This window comes from Spinacia oleracea, chromosome 6 (assembly GCF_020520425.1).
Source record: "Spinacia oleracea cultivar Varoflay chromosome 6, BTI_SOV_V1, whole genome shotgun sequence".
Lineage (NCBI taxonomy): Eukaryota > Viridiplantae > Streptophyta > Magnoliopsida > Caryophyllales > Amaranthaceae > Spinacia > Spinacia oleracea.
Genome location: NC_079492.1, coordinates 85,283,890 through 85,300,419, shown reverse-complemented (window position 1 = coordinate 85,300,419; position 16,530 = coordinate 85,283,890). Strand labels below are relative to the sequence as shown.

At 40.9% G+C, this 16,530-nt stretch overlaps 1 non-coding gene across 1 annotated transcript; it reads right to left on the bottom strand.

The window, feature by feature from the left end:
* Positions 1-11,375: 11,375 nt before the first annotated feature.
* Positions 11,376-11,482, bottom strand: LOC130464636 (small nucleolar RNA R71). The gene has a single exon (XR_008925006.1). It is a non-coding gene; the product is annotated as a small nucleolar RNA R71 (small nucleolar RNA).
* Between the last annotated feature and the right edge of the window lie 5,048 nt (positions 11,483-16,530).

Genomic DNA, 16,530 nt, shown 5'->3' with positions numbered 1-16,530 from the left:
CATAGAAAATAAAAAATAAACGGGGCGAAAAGCTTGAAAAGGCAACAATGGAGAAAACTGAAACTAAGGTCTCTCACATGGAGGAAGCATATGTTGGAAATTCTCATTGGGAAACACAAAGGAAAAAAGGGTCAGTGAAAATTCAAGAGTCCCACATTGGAAAAACTCTTCATATTCCTCTTGTTTATTAATTGGGGAATGAGTGTAACTCTTGTTTAAGAAAGTGTGAGAATGGTATGGGTGGACACATCACACACACGCGCGCGCGCGCCGGGCCGGGCGCGGGCCGTGGGCCTTGGGCCTTGGGCCTTGGTACTTGGTACTTGGGCCTTGGGCCTTGGTACTTGGGAATGCGGTTCGCGGGCGTGGGGTGGGAATACTCATAACCCAAGTCATGAACATTGGGATGCTTTGAAGAGATTGCTCAGGTACCTTAAGGGTACCATGGATTGGAGTTTGCACTACTCCAAGTTTCCAGGAGTTTTGGAAGGCTATTGTGATGCTAACTGGGTTTCTGGCAATGATGAAATTAACTCTACCAGTGGTTATGTTTTCACCCTAGGGGGTGGAGCTGTGTCTTGGAAATCTTGTAAACAATCTTGTACTTCTATGTCTACTATGGAATCTGAGTTTATTGCTCTTGAATTGGCAGGTCATGAGGCAGAATGGTTGAGAAATGTGCTTGCAGATATTCCGCTGTGGGGGAAGCCAGCTCCTTCAGTTGCACTTCATTGTGATTCGCAAGCGGCTATTGCTGTGGCAAACAACCATGCCTACAATGGGAAGAAAAGGCACATTCGTTTGAGGCACAAGGCCATCAAAGAATTGTTGTCAAGTGGGGTGATATCACTAGACTATGTAAAGTCTGAAATGAACATTGCGGATCCGTTAACGAAAGGCCTATGTAGAAAACTAGTTTTGGAAACATCGGAAGGGATGGGCCTGAAGCCCGTTGAATGAATTGTAAAATAATGAACTCCTACTCACAGAGTTCAAAGGACGACATTATTGTTATAATTCGGAAGCACAAAATTTTATTTTTTGTCCATCCCCTAGATGTTATAATGTGCTTGCTACAATAGGAAAGAGGTTGAGCATACGGCTCTTAATGAACCCATACCATATGTTTGGTGGTGTGAATGTAGCTCACACTTGATGGGATTCACCTACGTAGGTGTGGAAGTGTGGCCGCTTCCTATGAGAATTGCGATGTGGGCTATTCTCTAGAGCACCTATGAGCATATCCAGGTCGGACGTATGGCCAGTATAAGGCGTCACTTTATTCGCGGAGTCAGAATGTCATACATATTCAGTTGCGTGCTTTAAGTGACGGGTTTCTATCTCCCTATCAAGTTCAATACGAAAGTCACTTGGTAGGAAAGAGATCATAGCTTAAATGTCACTAAGTGTTAATTCAAGTCGAAAGACATTGACACCTATTCAATTGTTTTGTTTGCCCAAAACCAATATCCTTCTCCTTTCTTTTCTTTCTTTTCCGCATATTCGAACCTGTGGGGGATTGTTGGAAATTCTCATTGGGAAACACAAAGGAAAAAAGGGTGAGTGAAAATTCAAGAGTCCCACATTGGAAAAACTCTTCATATTCCTCTTGTTTATTAATTGGGGAATGAGTGTAACTCTTGTTTAAGAAAGTGTGAGAATGGCATGGGTGGACACATCACACACACGCGCGAGCGCGCCGGGCCGGGCGCGGGCCGCGGGCCGTGGGCCTTGGGCCTTGGGCTTTGGGCCTTGGTACTTGGGCCTTGGTACTTGGGCCTTGGTACTTGGTACTTGGTACTTGGTACTTGGGAATGCGGTTCGCGGGCGTGGGGTGGGTTTTGTGGGTCAACCCTATTCTTTTTGGTAACTGGACCGTTTTGCTTAAGTCATTGTTACGGGAATCTGTATTGATTACGTAACCGTTGGATTAATTACCATTAATTACGTCCGTTACTACATTCAATGTCTCTGACCGTTTTTGGCTGTTGCAACATTCATTCCCTCAGCCGTTTTTGTCTGTTGCAATGCTTTCCTTCTAATTATTTAAATCAGAGTTTCAGTTCCCTTCACACAGAAAATCATACACACAAAATACGAAAACACATTCTTACTCTCACACAAAATTGCTCTCGGTTTTGGGCATACGTTCTGACTCCATCCGGCTTTGTGAGTGCACACAACGTCGGAGTTGCGCTAATCCTGGAGGGCGACCGCATTCTGTTCTACTGCACCGGGAGGTAGCGCGGAATCGTCTTTTAGGACAGTGGGTGTCCACGACGCAACAATTGTTCTTCGTTCAGTTCATCGAATCAGATAAGTTTGTTCTAATTTTCGCTTTAATCGCAACAATCTAAAAGACGATTATTATGGCTTTGACTTCCAAATTCATGATTCCTGATATGTCTAAGTTAGAACCTCTTGATGGCAAGAATTATAAACGTTGGGCTGTTAGGATGCGATTCTATTTAGAACAAATTGAGATTGCTTATGTGCTTGATGACGTTGTCGAACCTGATGATGAAACTGAATTGCATGCTTTTGAGTTGAAATTTGCTAAAGATGATAGGACATGTAAGGGCATGTTGCTGCATCATATGTCGAATACTTTGCTTGATATCTATATGGGGTTTAATCATGCTAGGGATATTTGGGATGCATTAGAAAAGAAATATGGAACTGATGATGCTGGTACTAAGCGTTATTGTGTCAGTAAGTGGTTAGCTTTTCAAGTCCAAGATGATAAACCAATTATTGATCAGATTCATTCTTATGAAAATATTTGCATTGCTATGGCTGCCGAGGGTTTGAGTATTTGTGAGATTACCCTTGCTATAGTTTTAATTGAGAAACTCCCACCCTCTTGGAAAGATTTTCGTAATCAGTTAATGCATAAGAAAAAGGACCTTACCTTAGAGGAGCTTGTAGGTCACCTGAAAATTGAGGAGGAAAATCGTATTAAGGATAAGGGTCAATCTGTGTTTTCCGGGTCTGCTAAGGCTAACCTTGTAGAACCTAAGCCTCATGCATATTCTGAAAAGTTTAAGGGAAAGGGAAGTCCTTTCAAGCCTCAAGGGAAACCAATGAAGTATAAGTTCAAGGGCAAGTGTTTTGAATGTGGGAAAACTGGTCACAAGTCTGTAGATTGCAGATCCAAGAAGAAGTCGGATCAGAACCAAGCCAACCTTGCTGAAGCTAATGAAGTTTCTAATCCTAACCATTTTGTTGCTGTTGTTTCAGAAGCTAACTTGACAGGTAATGTTGCTGAATGGATCGTTGATACTGGAGCAACGAGACATATCTGCACCAACAAAGACATGTTCACTACCTACGAAAAAACTGATGGTGAAAATGTCTTCATGGGTAATTCAGCTTCTGCAACTGTTCAAGGCAAAGGGAAGATCGTTCTCACTCTTACCTCTGGAAAACTTATTACTCTTACCAATGTGTTGCATGTTCCAGAAATGCGTAGGAACCTGATTTCTGGTAGCTTGCTAATGAAGGCTGGATTGAAGCTTTCATTTGATTCTGATAGGCTTGTTATTACTCATAATGGGGAGTTTGTGGGAAAGGGTTTCTGTAATGGGGGTTTATTTACTCTTGATGTCAAACTTGAAATTATGAATAAGAATGCTAGTACTTCTTCTGTTTATATTGCTGAGTCTATTGATTTATGGCATGCAAGGTTGGGTCATCTTAACATTGCTTCAATTAAAAGGCTTAAACAACTTAACTTGATTCCCAGTTTTTCTAAAACTGATTTTGCAAAATGTGAAGTATGTGTTGAGGCCAAGTTTGCAAAGAAGCCATTTAAATCAATAGATATACAAACTAAAGTACTAGAGCTTGTTCATAGTGACTTGGGGGATTTTAAAAATTATGAGAGCAGGGGTGGTAAAAGGTATTATATTACTTTTGTTGATGACTGCTCAAGATTCACCATGGTTTATCTTCTCAGGTCAAAAGATGAGGCTGAGGAAATGTTCCTCAAATACAAGGCCGAAGTGGAGAACCAACTTGATAGGAAGATCAAGAGACTTAGGAGTGATAGGGGTGGTGAATATGACCCTAACACTCTTAAGGCATTTTGTGAGCAGAATGGGATCATTCATGAGACAACGGCTCCCTACACACCCGAGCAGAACGGGATTGCTGAAAGGAAGAACAGAACATTGAAGAACATGATGAATTCTATGCTTATTAGTTCTGGGTTTTCTGATAACATGTGGGGGGAAGCTATATTATCTGCTTGTCATGTTTTAAACAGGGTACCTCACAAGAAGCTAGACAAGACTCCATACGAAATATGGAAGGGTCGTGCACCTAACCTAAGTTATTTGAAAGTGTGGGGGTGTCTAGCAAAGGTGGCTATACCCAGCTTCAAAAGGGACAAGATTGGTCCTAAAACGGTTGATTGTATTTTTATTGGTTATGCTTACCAAAGTGCTGCATATCGTTTTCTTGTTAAAGGTGCTAACAATTCTTATGCAGGTGGTAACATCATTGAGGCAAGAGATGCCGAGTTTTTTGAAACAGTATTTCCTTTGAAAATATCTTGTATCAATGATGTGCCTTCTTCTAGCACTTCTTCTAGTATGCCTGTTGTTGCTCCTCCCACCTCTGATGTGAATTCTGAATTGGAGCCAAGGAGGAGCAAGAGGGCAAGAAAGGAAACCAGTTATGGTGATGATTTTATTACTGCTTTCTTAACTGAACCTTACTTGATTGATGATGACTTTGTTTATGTCTTTATTTTGGAAGATGATCCTAGGACCTATGAAGAGGCTATGAAATCTGTTGATGCAGTGTTTTGGAAAGAGGCAATAGATAGTGAACTTCAGTCAATCCTAAGTAACAATACTTGGGAGTTGGTTGATCTGCCTAGGGGTTGCAAGCCCATTACTTGTAAATGGATCTTTAGGAAAAAATTGAAATCCACTGGATCCATTGACAAGTATAAGGCTAGAATTGTGGTAAGGGGATTCACCCAAAGGCATGGTATTGATTATTTTGATACTTATTCTCCTGTCACTAAAATTGCTACTATTAGAACTTTGATTGCTCTTGCTTGCATTCATGATCTTGTTGTGCATCAAATGGATGTTAAAACTGCATTCTTAAATGGTGATTTGGATGAGGAAATTTACATGGTTCAACCGGAAGGGTTTGTTGTTCCTGGTCAAGAGAATAAGGTTTGTAAATTAGTCAAGTCCTTGTATGGGCTTAAGCAAGCTCCAAAGCAATGGCATGACAAATTTGACAAGACTATGACAGGTAATGGGTTCCATGTAAATGAAGGTGATTCTTGTGTTTACTCTAAGCATGATTCTGATGGTTGTGTGATTATTTGTCTTTATGTGGATGATATGTTAATTTTTGGGACTAATTTGGATCGAGTAAATGAGACAAAAAGTTTTCTAAGTTCTAAGTTTGAAATGAAAGATATGGGTGAGGCAGATGTGATTTTAGGAGTGAAAATCAAGAGAACTCCAAATGGCATTTGTCTTAGCCAAGCTCACTATGTTGAAAAGTTACTTAAAAAATTTAACTCTTTTGACGTCGATCCAGTTAGGACTCCCTATGATCCAAGCATCCACTTAAGGAAAAATAATGGTGATCCTGTTAGCCAATCTGAATATGCTAAGATTATTGGTAGTGTTATGTTTCTGATGAACTACACTAGACCTGACATTGCTTATTCTGTGAGTAGATTAAGCAGGTATACTCATAACCCAAGTCATGAACATTGGGATGCTTTGAAGAGATTGCTCAGGTACCTTAAGGGTACCATGGATTGGAGTTTGCACTACTCCAAGTTTCCAGGAGTTTTGGAAGGCTATTGTGATGCTAACTGGGTTTCTGGCAATGATGAAATTAACTCTACCAGTGGTTATGTTTTCACCCTAGGGGGTGGAGCTGTGTCTTGGAAATCTTGTAAACAATCTTGTACTTCTATGTCTACTATGGAATCTGAGTTTATTGCTCTTGAATTGGCAGGTCATGAGGCAGAATGGTTGAGAAATGTGCTTGCAGATATTCCGCTGTGGGGGAAGCCAGCTCCTTCAGTTGCACTTCATTGTGATTCGCAAGCGGCTATTGCTGTGGCAAACAACCATGCCTACAATGGGAAGAAAAGGCACATTCGTTTGAGGCACAAGGCCATCAAAGAATTGTTGTCAAGTGGGGTGATATCACTAGACTATGTAAAGTCTGAAATGAACATTGCGCATCCGTTAACGAAAGGCCTATGTAGAAAACTAGTTTTGGAAACATCGGAAGGGATGGGCCTGAAGCCCGTTGAATGAATTGTAAAATAATGAACTCCTACTCACAGAGTTCAAAGGACGACATTATTGTTATAATTCGGAAGCACAAAATTTTATTTTTTGTCCATCCCCTAGATGTTATAATGTGCTTGCTACAATAGGAAAGAGGTTGAGCATACGGCTCTTAATGAACCCATACCATATGTTTGGTGGTGTGAATGTAGCTCACACTTGATGGGATTCACCTACGTAGGTGTGGAAGTGTGGCCGCTTCCTATGAGAATTGCGATGTGGGCTATTCTCTAGAGCACCTATGAGCATATCCAGGTCGGACGTATGGCCAGTATAAGGCGTCACTTTATTCGCGGAGTCAGAATGTCATACATATTCAGTTGCGTGCTTTAAGTGACGGGTTTCTATCTCCCTATCAAGTTCAATACGAAAGTCACTTGGTAGGAAAGAGATCATAGCTTAAATGTCACTAAGTGTTAATTCAAGTCGAAAGACATTGACACCTATTCAATTGTTTTGTTTGCCCAAAACCAATATCCTTCTCCTTTCTTTTCTTTCTTTTCCGCATATTCGAACCTGTGGGGGATTGTTGGAAATTCTCATTGGGAAACACAAAGGAAAAAAGGGTGAGTGAAAATTCAAGAGTCCCACATTGGAAAAACTCTTCATATTCCTCTTGTTTATTAATTGGGGAATGAGTGTAACTCTTGTTTAAGAAAGTGTGAGAATGGTATGGGTGGACACATCACACACACGCGCGAGCGCGCCGGGCCGGGCGCGGGCCGCGGGCCGCGGGCCGTGGGCCTTGGTACTTGGGCCTTGGTACTTGGGCCTTGGTACTTGGTACTTGGTACTTGGTACTTGGTACTTGGGAATGCGGTTCGCGGGCGTGGGGTGGGTTTTGTGGGTCAACCCTATTCTTTTTGGTAACTGGACCGTTTTGCTTAAGTCATTGTTACGGGAATCTGTATTGATTACGTAACCGTTGGATTAATTACCATTAATTACGTCCGTTACTACATTCAATGTCTCTGACCGTTTTTGGCTGTTGCAACATTCATTCCCTCAGCCGTTTTTGTCTGTTGCAATGCTTTCCTTCTAATTATTTAAATCAGAGTTTCAGTTCCCTTCACACAGAAAATCATACACACAAAATACGAAAACACATTCTTACTCTCACACAAAATTGCTCTCGGTTTTGGGCATACGTTCTGACTCCATCCGGCTTTGTGAGTGCACACAACGTCGGAGTTGCGCTAATCCTGGAGGGCGACCGCATTCTGTTCTACTGCACCGGGAGGTAGCGCGGAATCGTCTTTTAGGACAGTGGGTGTCCACGACGCAACAATTGTTCTTCGTTCAGTTCATCGAATCAGATAAGTTTGTTCTAATTTTCGCTTTAATCGCAACAGCATAATCAAAAGGCGCAAAAACGCAAAATTTAAACAAAAACAGAGAGACAACATGCAAAAACAACAGAAAAATGAACCAAAATTGAAAAAAATACCTGTAAAAGAAGAGAAAACAAAAATGAAATCACGTCGAGTTCGAAGAAGCATTTTCGCCCGAAAAAGGCGAAGTGAAACCCAGGGAGAAATAAGCGCAAAACGAAACAAGAACACTAGAAATCGAACCGGAATCTGCCGCGGAAACCAAAAAAGCAACAAGATCAAAACTTGTGAAGAGTAAATCACTGAAAAATGCAGAATTCTAATTCGAGGTTTTTTGAAAAAGTTCGAGTGAGTGAGGACAGATAGTGAAGAAGTGAAAAATGGGGATTAAGGAAGGGAACTCCCCTATAAGGAAAGGATAAATGGCCAAGATTGAAGGAATTGTTCGGTTCACCTGACATAGATAGGAAACACGTGTCCAAGTCAAAACAAGACTTAAACACGAAAAAAATGAACGGCCGACAAAAAAAGAAGGTTCAATAACCAGCGTCGATGAACGACATGTGTCATGAGAGATCAACGATTAACTTACCACTCGAAAAATTACCATTGTACCCTTACATAAAAAACCTCCAAAATCCAAAAAATACACGTCACCGCCAAGAAAGAGTTGACTGAGCCATGAGACTAAATAAACTCTTGAGGGACTAATTGTACAGGGCCCCGGTGGTAGGTCAGACCCAAGACAACAGAGCAAATGTTGTTGGTCTATAGCAGATGGAACTTGAAGAGCATTGAAGAACAGGTCTAACTCTTAGGTTAGATTAGCTCTTGAGGGACTAGTTGTACAGGGTTTTGCTATTCAGAGGCAGACCTAAGATAACAGAGCAAATATCGTCGTTCTTGAACACCCTAAGATCAAAGAGAAGACCTAACACCAAGATTAGGTCAGCTCTTGAGGGAGTAGTTGTACAGGGTCTTACCAGCCTCGTGGTAGACCCAAAATGAGAGTACACAAGCAGCAGACCAAAGTCCATACCATGTAAGAAGGCTAAGGCAAGCACTATTGGTTCGGCGGATCAAAAGCCCTCGGAGCAGACAAAAGGTACCAGGGCAGGCCAAACCTATAAGAGGTAGGCCACGCCCCATAGAACAACATAGATTCAAAGAAAGACTTGCAGGCTAGATGACAAAAGGAAGTACATCGCCGTCATACATGTGGAAACATCTAAATAAGCCAAAATACTAAATAGTACGCCTATAAGTACCACCCACATCATTCACGATGGAACACACAATATTCTCGGTACTTGCTCCACCTTCTCTCTACTTTCTCTCTCTAAAGCTTCTTATACATGTGCTGACTTAGGCATCGAAGGGGGTTTCCTCGGTTAAACCCCCGAGGTAGCTTACGTTTTCTCTTCTTGACGGGGCTAAGTTCATTCAGATCGTCCTCCCAGTTCCACACTCAGAAAAATAGTACTTTATTATTAATGAATTATATAGGCAAAGCACTATTTTTGAAACCAAAATGAATAATTATCATAATATTCCCTTTTGTTGTTAGGCTCGTGAAATTTCAGGCAATAAAAACAATTACAACAGCCACAGCCAAAATTCAATTAAGAAATCTGATATATGCATTTTATATAGAGTTTTTACCCCCGTCCCTTAGTAATTTTCTGTGTTAAATGAGCTCTTAGATGCTATTTTAAGTACTAATATGAATTGTGTAGTGTGTCTTAAGATTCCAGGTGGTTTGATGGGAAATTTTCCTTTTTAGGCTCGTTCCTTGATGTTATGGGCCACTACACGATCCCGAGTAGGTCTGGGACGGTCATTGTCAACTCTTAGGAGCCTGCGATGTTCATGTTTGAGCCTCAAGAGTTAGACTCGGTGATTAATATGAAGAAGGACGCGCTACGCCGGTCTCCCTACGATTGGAGGGCGAAGGGAGACCAACTAGGCGAGAATTGAGCTTTAGGCATGTGCCCGATCGGGCGCCATTCGCCCGGTGCCCATTGGGCACCCACCATGCAGCAGCTGTTGAAGACTTTTAATCCGCTCAATCGGGCGGATGCTTGCCTAATTGGGTGGGTTACGAGCTGACCGCCCGATCGATTGGGCGGCCCATTGCCCTATCGGGCAACGACAACCTCTAGGTTTGCGTTTTAGCTTTTATTTCCGTTTATAATTGTTTACTTTGGGAAAGACTATATAAACTAAGCCCTTAGTTAATCTAATTATCAAATTTTTCATCACTTTATTTGGAGTACTGAGCTTTATTCTCTCTGAAACTTGGTCAAAACACAATTTGTTATTTCAAATAAAGTTCGAAGTTTTCATTCAATCCGTCATTTGTATTTCCGGTATTGATTTATTCCTTGCCTAGTTATTCTAGATTAATTATGTTTTCATTTAATAATTTTCCTTTACTTATTTCAATAATGTGTGAGTAGTTTTAATCTAGGGTTTTGGGAATCCATGAACTAATATGAAGGGATTATTGTTTATTGTTAGTTGTTTGTATTTGTTGGTTGATTTCCTATTGATTGATTTCATTTACTATGCGATTAGATTTTCGCAGGTTTAATTGCATTAGTCTAGCAATATCAAGTTATGATTCGAGAGATGCAATTTGATGTTTAGGCTTGTGTTCATAGGTAGAATTGGGGTTAATACATAGAGAAATCTTGTTATTTCCAAGTCTATGATTAGTATTGATTCGAGAGAGCATGCTAGTCTGATAAACCGCTTAATTGATTATTAGTGATTGCTTATCATCCGGGACTATTGTTCATTTGTGAACCTATACCCTAGTCCTTTTATTAATTATTTTATTCCGATTTAATTATTATCGTAGTTTAGTTATTCAAACCAAACCAATTTTCTGTTTCCCGATAATCTAGACCTTAGTTTTAATAGTAGAAAGAACGCCAGTTTCTTTGTTGATACGATCCCTACTTCCCTTACTAAGTTTTAGTTAGTGAACATTAGGTTTATCTTTGATAGGATACGATTTAGCCTGTCAAATTTTGGCGTTGTTTCCGGGGAAACGGTTTTATTTTCTATTATTAATAGTTTTTTCTAGATTATTGTTACATTTCCAGGGACTCTCGTTCCTTGGGATCGGATCTCACAATTATTTGTTGTTTCTTTGTCTATGCCCAGGATCCTAGGTACTAGTAATCTTACTCCGTTCGATCCTGAACCTGAAAGGACCTTTCACAGACGAAGAAACTTTATCACACATTTGGGAGAATATTTTGATCCTGAATCTGAATATCTTGTTGGTGATCTTTTTCATACAGATTCAGAGATGGGAGACGAAGCACCAGAACCGAATCTTACGGACTACTCTAAGCCAAATCTATTTGTGCTACCTACGGAAATCATGCCTACCATTCATGCTGACAGTTTCAAGATTGAGCCTGCATTTATAAAAATGATCGAAAGGCATCAATTCGGTGGGGAGAAGGATGAGGACCCTAATCTTCATATTCAGTCCTTCATTCAATATTTCTCTACTATCAAGCAGAAGAATGTAAACATAGAGAAGACTATGGAGAGGATTTTCCTATTTTTTCTGAGTGAAAAAGCGAAGTTGTGGATCAATGCGCTCAATCGAGCGGCTATGGAAATAACCAACTAGGAATCTTTGGCCCTTGCTTTCTATGTAAAATACTTCCCACCTGAGAAGACAACCCGTCTGAGGAGCCAAATTATTTCTATTACTCAATAGGCAGATGGGAGCTTGTTTGAAGTCTGGGAAAATTTTAAAGATTTGCAGAGATAGTGCCCACACCATGGTCTACAACCGTGATTCTTGATTCAACACTTCTATAATGGTCTGGGTAATGATTCTAGGCTTATTTTGGAATATGCCGCTAGTGGGAGATTCATGCAGCTTCCTGTTTCTCGAGCCATGGAGGTGATTGAGAAGATGTCCATTCATAATGCCCAGTACGGGAATCCTAGAGGTATATCTATCAAGAGAGGTAAGCATGAGTTAAATTCCATTAAACAACTGACTGCCCGATTAACTGCTTTACATTATAATTTTGATAATATGCAAGCAACAACATCACAATTTGCCTACCCTGTTAGTCTACCTGGAATGAATTCTCAAGAGGTGAATGTATGTGATAGTTGTAGGATGTATGGCCATTATGCACAGGAGTGTATAAGCTTCGTTGAGCAATACAATGCATTTCAGGCCTACAAGCAGAATAATTCATACTCTAATTCTTACAATGAGGGGTATAAAAACAACCCCCTACCATCTTACAGAATTATTAATATTCAAAACCCACACCAGGTTCAATATCCCCCACCACAACACCAACAATACCAACCACGGAGTAACTATAACCAATAGTCTGGTGGACCGATTGGGTTCTCCAGAAAACAGAAAAAACCTCCACAATAACAGCCTCAGGCCACTCAGTCTGATCCTATGTTATTGGAGATGCATGATATGATGCTCCAGATGCAGAAGTGTCTCAACGAAAAGGATGTTAAAATTGATGCTCTTGCCGCTTATAACAAGATCATTGATAATCAGTTGGCCCAGATGGCCACTAGTCTTGCAGGGAGGACCCAAGGGCAACTTCCTTCACAGCTTCAGAATAGAGAGACTGCAAATGCTATCACCTTGCGGAGTGGGCATGGGTATGAAGTCCCTTCTATGCCTGTTGATGTTGATTCTAGGGTGTGTGTCAGTGGTCCGGTTAAGAAAGTTGCTGAAAAGGTAGTCACAGAGAAGATGGATGCTGAAAAGGTAGCCTGTGAGTAAGAGGTTACACCTGAGGTTAAGAAGGGAGTTGGTATTCAAGTACCACCTATTGCACTTCCCTTCCCAAACCGGCAACTCAAGAGTAAGCTAGACAAACAGTTTGGCAAATTCTTGGATGTGGTAAAAAACTTGCAGGTAACGATTCCTTTTACTTAATTAATTTTACAGGTTCTTGCATATGCTCAGTTTATGAAAGATATTTTGAGCAGGAAACATGCTTTTTGTGAGGTAAAGACTGTAGCTTTTACTAAGGAATGTAGTGCTTTATTGCAAAATAAGTCTTCACCTAAGCTAAAAGACCCTGGGAGTTTTTCCATCCCATGTAATATGGACACAGTTTTTATTGATAAAGCTTTGTGTGATCTAGGTGTCATTGTATATTTTATGCCCTTGTCTGTTTGCACTAAATTGAACATGTGTGAGTTGAAGGTTACTAATATTATGCTACAAATGGCCGACCATTATGTGAAATACCCCTTAGGTGCCTTAGAGGATGTTCCCATTAGAGTAGGTAAATGTTACATACCTATGGATTTTGTGGTGCTAGACATGCAGGAAGACTCACAAATTCCCATTATCTTAGGTAGGCCTTTCCTACATACTACGGGGGTGGTTATTGATGCGAAAAATGTGAAATTGACTTTGTCTGTGGGGGATGATAAGGTTACTTTTAATCTGAATAGTGCCTTAAAAAGTCTCATGCTAGAAGAAGCAAAATGTTGTCGAATTGATGTGGTTGATTTTATTTTGCGAGATAACGTCTCCCAGGTCCTTGAAAGGGATCCTTTGGAGGCAGTGCTTTCTTGTGAATCTTCTGCAGGTGATAGCAGTTCTTGGAGCGCTGAAGTGGATGCCCTAGAGTTGGCTTTTAACGGTGGAGAGCTTGAGCCTGAAGAGAGCGCCAAGATAAGGAGATTAGTTTAGCTTGTTTGTTCTACGAAAGAGGTAAAGAAACCCGAACTTAAACTTCTTCCTGCTATTCTAAAATATGCATATTTGAATGATGAGGAGCTTTGCCCTGTGATTGTCAGTACTGTACTTGATGCAGGCATGTTATCCCAACTTCTTACTGTGCTGAAAAAGCACATAAAGGCCACTAGGTACAGTATTGACAATCTTAAGGGTATTAGCCTAGATTTTCGCATGCATATGATACATTTAGATGATAATCAAAATCCATGCATTCAACCCCAACGTCGTCTGAACCCCATCATGCAAGATGTTGTGAAAGCTGAAGTTATTAAATTGCTAGATGTGGGGATTTTTTATGTTGTGTCTGATTCTAAGTGGGTGAGTCTTGTTTAGGTAGTCCCAAAGAAAGGGCGGACGATAGTGGTTAGAAATGAGAAGAATGAGTTGATCCCAACTAGGGTAGTTACAGGGTGGCGAATGTGTATTGACTATAGGCGTCTAAATGTTGCTACTAAAAAGGTCCATTTTCCCCTTCCCTTTAATGATCAAATGTTGGAAAGGCTCACCTGTCATAAGTTTTTCTTTTATCTGGATGGTTATTCTGGCTTTTTCCAATTCCCCATACATCCAGACGATAGGAAACGACCACTTTAACCTTTCCCTACGGTACTTTTGCATATCGTAGGATGTCTTTTGGTCTATGTAATGCACCTTCCATATTTCAATGTTGCATGATGAGCATCTTTTATGAGTTTATAGAGTCTATCGTGGAAGTGTTTATGGATGATTTTAGCGTCTATGGTACTTCTTTTGATTCTTGTTTGGCTAACCTGACTAAAGTGTTAAAAATATGTGAAGAATGTAACTTGGTCTTAAATTGGGAAAAGCGTCATTTTATGGTTACTAAAGGGGTGGTCTTGGGACATTTGATTTTTATTAAGGGCATTCAGGTGGATCGAGCTAAGGTCCAAGTGATTGAACAATTACCCCCTCCAGTTAATGTGAAGGGGGTTAGAAGTTTTCTTGGTCATGCGGGGTTTTATCGCCGTTTAATCAAGAATTTTTCTAAAATTGTTAAACCGCTGACCCTACTCCTCCTCAAGGATGCCCCATTTGTGTTTACTGATGCTTGTCTTGAGGCTTTTGACAGGATTAAACAGGCATTGATCTCTGCTCCTATCATTCATTCTCTCTAGTGGGACCTCCCGTTCAAGATAATGTGTGATGCAAGTAACTATGCAGTTGGGGCAGTTTTGGGTCAGAGAAAGGAAAAGGTCTTGCATGCTATCTACGATGCTAGTAAGACCTTGGATGAAGCTCAGGTTAATTATGCTACTACCGAGAAAGAGCTTTTAGCTATAGTCTATGCCATGGACAAGCTTCATACTTATCTGATTGGGTCCAAGGTGATAGTCTACACTAGCCTAGGCTTAGTCGATGGATACTGCTGCTACAGGAATTTTATCTGGAAATCCGTGACAAGAAATGGGTTGGGAATGTGGTTGCAGACCACCTTTCTAGATTGATATACGATGATGGTAAAGCGTCTACAACGATCGATGTTTCATTTCCCTATGATCATCTACTTGCAATTTCCAGTCAGTCACCTTAGTTCGCCAACTATGCAAACTGCATTGTGGGGGGTACTCTTTCGTATAATCTGACATATCAACAAAAGAAGAAGTTCCTGTGTGATGTTCGTTTCTACTTTTGGGATGATCCGCATTTGTTTCGTGATACTACAGATGGTATGTACAAGCGTTGTGTTCTTGAATGGGACGTTCATGGTATTATCAACACGATACACTCTTCGCCTTATGGAGGGCACCATGGACCCTTAAAAACTCATGCTAAACTATCACAATGCGTGCTTTACTAGCCTACTCTATTCAAGGATGCACAAGCTTTCATTATGGCTTGTGATGCGTATCAGAGGGCCGACACTATCTCGAGGTGGCACGAGATTCCATTGAACGAAATACTTGAGGTAGAGATCTTTGATTTCCGGGGGATTGACCACATGGGACCATTCCTATTGTCCAAGGGTAATCTGTATATCCTTGTTGTTGTAGATTATGTGTCTAAGTGGGGGGAAGCCATTGCCTCACTTACTAACGATGCTAAGACAATCATCTCCATGTGCAAGAAGATAATCTTCCCTAGATTTGTAGTACCTAGAGCGTTGATTAGTGATGGAGGGTCACACTTCCATGAGCGTCATTTGGATGCGCTTCTTCGCAAATATAAAGTTTATCACCGCACTGGGCTAGCCTACCACCCTCGGACAAGTGGGCAAGTTGAGATCTCCAACCGAGAGATCAAATCTATTCTCCAGAAGGTAGTAGCAATGTCTAGGAAAGACTGGAGTGATAAGCTCGATGATACTCTGTGAGCATATCGGACTGCTTTCAAGACACCTATTTCCCCGTATCGATTGTTGTATGATAAGACATGCCATCTGCCGGTAGAAATGGATTACAAGGCTTTCTGGGCAATCAAGGCGCTCAACATGGATGCTAAACTAGCCGGTGAGAAGTGGCTACTACAGTTGAATGAGCTTGACGAGTTTAGATTGCAAGCCTATGACAAAGCCCACATTTACAAGGAAAAAACTAAGCGGTGACACGACAATCACATCCTTCAAAGGGAGTCCCCAGTAGGTGACAAGGTTCTATTGTTCAACTCTAGACTTAACTTATTTCATGGATAGCTAAAGTCTAGGTGGTCTGGGTTATTCACTGTGATCATGGTCAATAAGTTTGTATCGGTCGAGGTAGAAAATAATATGGGTGAAAGATTCAAAGTCAATGGGCAACGTCTGAAGTTGCCACGAGGGGGATACTGTAGGAGTTGTTGAGGTTCAACACCTCTAATCTCTTGCCCAATGAGATACATGATGAGGTAAAGAGGTCGAGAGGGACCTGAAAATAAACCAACGCTTTGCGGGAGGCAACCTGTATTTTATTGCTTACATTAGTGTAATTTTGTTTTTTGTAATTTTTGTAAGTTTTTAATATAGTCTATAGTATTGGAGAGGTGATAAGAGGGAATTTCGTTGTTTACATGCTTAGTGGTATGCAGGTTTGAGGCACCAAGTTCGAAAAAGTCGAAAAATAGCTGAAACGGGGCATTGAGCCAACCACCCGGTGGAGAC